The sequence below is a fragment of the Lepus europaeus genome, chromosome 14, assembly GCF_033115175.1.
Source record: "Lepus europaeus isolate LE1 chromosome 14, mLepTim1.pri, whole genome shotgun sequence".
Taxonomy (NCBI): domain Eukaryota; kingdom Metazoa; phylum Chordata; class Mammalia; order Lagomorpha; family Leporidae; genus Lepus; species Lepus europaeus.
This window is the reverse complement of record NC_084840.1, coordinates 54017223-54021707: the sequence shown is the minus strand read 5'-3', so window position 1 is coordinate 54021707 and position 4485 is coordinate 54017223. Positions and strand designations below refer to the sequence as shown.

The 4485-nt window shown below is 49.9% G+C and overlaps 1 pseudogene; it reads left to right on the top strand.

Moving 5' to 3' along the window:
• Nucleotides 1-833: 833 nt before the first annotated feature.
• On the top strand, nt 834-4164 carry LOC133773433 (small ribosomal subunit protein uS2-like; annotated as a pseudogene).
• Nucleotides 4165-4485: the final 321 nt, after the last annotated feature.

Here is a 4485-nt window from a genome sequence, read left to right as displayed (position 1 = left end):
AATCAAAAATCCTCATCACAGTTTCTGTACTATGCCTGCTCAAGACAACATCTCCGGGGATTGGAGTGGGCATTTGGCACTTAGCTGGGATGCTGCTTGGAATGCCGGCATCTCTCCCAGTTCCAGCTCCCTGCTAATGTGCACCCTGGGAGGCAGCAAGTAAGGACTCAAGTGCTCGGGTCCCTGTCACTCACCTGCTGACACAGATTTAGTTCCCAGCTCCCGGCTTTGGCCTGGCTCAGCCCTGGATGTTGTGCACATCTGGGGAGGGAACCAACGGATGGGAAATCTCTCTCTGTCTTTGTCTTTGTCTCTCTTCTTGCTCTTTCTGCAACTGTGCCTTTCAAACAAATCTTTTCAAAGAAACACATCTTTAACTTCATCCCTATGTGCTCCTGTTATACCACTCTCTCTCCTCTTCCTTGAACACCTTTAAGAAAAAGAAAGATTTATTTATTTATTTGAAAAACACAGAGAGACATCTTCCATTCACTGAGTCATTCCCCAAATGCTCACAGACAGCCGGGATTGGACCAGGACCGTGGAACTCCATCTGGGTCTCTCACATGGTAGCAAGGACCCAAGAACTTGAGCCATCATCTGCTGCCTCACGGGATGCCTTAGCAGGCGGCTGGATCCGATGTGGAGTAGCCAGGACTCCAATGGGCACCCTGGTAAGGGAGGTGGGCGTCCCAAGTGGCAGCTTGACCTACTGCACTACAACCCCTGCCCCTCTTGAACACCTTTTTGAAGGACAATTCAGAAGTATCTGTTTTCCTACTCTTCCTGGAGAAGCCCTGAACCAGTAGCACAGTCAACACACAAAAGTCAAAATGTTTCAGACTGAGACGTTGGGAATTCTTCCTGTGAATAGTAAATATTACCTTCTGCACAGATTACCTGGTAATTACAATGTAGGCATTTAATTCAATTACTAACTAAAAAAGAAATAATCGTTTAAATAATGCATATTACTAGGGCAGTGTGTACCCAAGACAAAGGATGTGTAAAACCCTTGAAAAGAATTTCTGACTGGTTTTAAAGGTTTCACAACTATTAACCAAAAAAAGAAAAAGAAAAAAGAAAAGCGTGGGCAGGCGTTGTGGCACAGTGGGTGGAGCCACTACACAGGAGGCCCACATCCCACGTCAGAGTGCCTGGTCCAGTCCTGGCTCCTCTGCTTCCATCCAGCTTCCTACTGATGTGCGTCCTGGGAGGAAGCAGGTGATGGCTCAGGTGATGGGGTCCCTGCCACCCATGGAGGAGACCTGGATTGAGTTCAGGTCTCCTGACTTTGGCCTGGCCTACTCCTGGCTATGTGGGCCTTTAGAGAGTGAACTAGCAGATGAAAAATCTTTCTCTTTATAGGTCTGCTTTTCAAAAAAAAAAATCTTTTTTTCCTTGAGAAAGAAAATGAACAATTGAGGTCAGCAAAACAACCTGGTGCTGGCATAAAAACAGACGTGTAGACCAATGGAATAGAATAGAAACTCCAGAAATCATTCCATGCATCTATAACCAACTAATCTTTGACAAAGGAGCTAAAATTAATCCCTGGAGAAAGGACAGTCTCTTCAATAAATGGTGCTGGGAAAATTGGATCTCTATGTGCAGAAATATGAAACAAGACTCCTACTTTACACCTTATACAGAAGTAAACTCAAAATGGATCAAAGGATCTAAAGCTACAACCTGGTACCATCAAACTACCAGAGGAGAAATTTGCAGAAACTCTGTAAGACATTGGCATAGGCAAAGACTTCTTGGAAAAGACCCCAGAGACACAGGCAATCAAAGCCAAAATTGACAAATGGGATTGCATCGAGCTGAGAAGATTCTGTACTGCAAAAGAAACACTCAGAAAAGTGAACAGGCAACTGACAGAATGGGAGAAAATATCAAAGCAAACTATGCAACTGATAAAAGAATCTATAAAGAGCTCAAGAAACTCAACAACCACAAAACAAAGAACCCAGTTAAGAAATGGGCAAAGGACTTTAACAGGCATTTTTCAAAAGAGGAAATTCAAAGGGCCAACAGACACATGAAAAAATGCTCAGGGTCATCAGCCATCAGGGAAATGCAGACCAAAACCACAATGAGGTTTCACCTCATCCCAGTTAGAATGGCCTTCATACAGAAATCAACAAATGCCGATGTCCAGAGCCCTTGATGTCCCGCAAATGAAGGAAGAAGACGTCCTCAAACTCCTTGCAGTAGGAACCCACCTAGGTGGATCAACCTTGACTTCCAAATGGAACAGTGCATCTACGAAAGGAAAGTGATGGCATCTACATCATAAATCTGAAGAGGACCTGGGAGAAACTTCAACTGACAGTTCGTGCCATTGTGGTCATTGAAAACTCTGCTGATGTCAGTGTGCTATCCCTCTAGGAACACTGGCCAGAGGGCTGTGTTGAAGTTTGCTGCTGCCACTGGAGCTACTCCATGGCTGGCCGCTTCACACCTGAAACCTTCTCTAACCAGAGCCGGGCAGCCTTCCAGGACCTCGGCTGCTGGTGATTCCTGATCCCAGGGCTGACCACAGCCTCTCACAGAGGCGTCTTATGTGAACCTGCCTACCACTGCTCTGTGTAACACAGACTCTCCTCTGCGCTATACGGACATTGCCATCCCATGCAACAAGGGAGCCCACTCAGTGGGTCTGATGTGGTGGATGCTGGTCTGGGAGGTTCTGCGCATGTGTGGTACCATCTCCCGTGAACACCCCAGGAGGTCATGCTTGATCTCTACTTCTACAGAGATCCTGAAGAGATTGAAAAAGGAGAGCAGGCCGCCGCTGAAAAAGCTGTGACCGGCCGGTGCTGTGGCTCACTAGGCTAATCCTCCGCCTGCGGCGCTGGCACCCCGGGTTCTAGTCCCAGTTGGGGCGCCAGATTCTGTCCCGGTTGCCCCTCTTCCAGCCTCTTCCAGTCCAGCTCTCTGCTGTGGCCCAGGAAGGCAGTGGAGGATGGCCCAAGTGCTTGAGCCCTGCACCTGCATGGGAGACCAGAAGGAGGTGCCTGGCTCTTGGCTTCGGATCAACGCAGCGCACCGGCCGCAGCGGCCATTTGATGGGTGAACCAACAGAAGGAAGACCTTTCTCTCTGTCTCTCTCTCTCTCTCTCTCTCTCACTGTCTAACTCTGCGTGTCAAAAAAAGAAAAGAAAAGAAAAAAGAAAAAGCTGTGACCAAGGAGGCGTTTCAGGGTGAGTGGAAGGCCACGGCACCTGAGTTCACTGCTACTCAGCCTGAGGGTGCAGACTGGTCTGAAGGGGTGCAGGTGCCCTCTGTGCCTACTCAGCAGCCCCCCATTGAAGGCTGGAGTGCTCCGCCCCCCACTGAAGGCTGGAGTGCTCCGCCCACCCTGAAGACTGGAGTGTCCGCCCCCACTGTAGACTGGAGTGCTCCACCCCCCACTGAAGACTGGAGAGCTCCGCCCCCACTGTAGACTGGAGTGCTCCACCCCCCACTGAAGACTGGAGTGCTCCACCCCCCCGAAGACTGGAGTGCTCCACCCCCCACTGAAGACTGGAGTGCTCCACCCCCCCGAAGACTGGAGTGCTCTGCCCCCCACTGTAGACTGGAGTGCTCCACCCCCCACTGAAGACTAGAGTGCTCCACCCCCACTGTAGACTGGAGTGCTCCACCCCAACTGTAGACTGGAGTGCTCCACCCCCACTGTAGACTGGAGTGCTCTGCCCCCTCAAGACTGGAGTGCTCCGCCCCCACTGTAGACTGGAGAGCTCCGCCCACCTGAAGACTGGAGTGCTCCACCCCCCACTGAAGACTGGAGTGCTCCGCCCCCCACTGTAGACTGGAGTGCTCCGCCCCAACTGTAGACTGGAGTGCTCCGCCCCCCCTGAAGACTGGAGTGCTCCGCCCCCCACTGAAGACTGGAGTGCTCCGCCCACCCTGAAGACTGGAGTGCTCCGCCCCCCACTGTAGACTGGAGTGCTCCACCCCCACTGAAGACTGGAGTGCTCCACCCCCACTGAAGACTGGAGTGCTCCACCCCCCTGTAGACTGGAGTGCTCCACCCCCACTGAAGACTGGAGTGCTCCACCCCCCACTGAAGACTAGGCTGCAGCATCCACTGGCCAGGCCATGGAGTGGGGAGGAACAACCACTGAGTGGTCTTATGCTGCTTCTCACAGTCTCTGAAGCAAACACGGAAATGAGTTTGATGGAGCATAAACACCAGTTTCTACCAAAAAAAAAAAAAAAAAAAAGAAGAAGGAATTGTGCTCCTTTTGGGGGAAATTTAGATTTATAAACAAGAAGAACTACAAAGGCTATCATGGTTACATCTGGGGAGAAGCACTGGGGTAGGCTAAAGGAGGATCCCACCATTGCATGTTCTTTTTCATTTGTATTAGTTTTGTATTAAACATAAGGCTCAGGGGGAAACAGAATAACTGAAAAATGATTATAAAATTCATCAGAAAGAATATATTTGTGAGAAGTAAGAGCAGTGATGGAAAG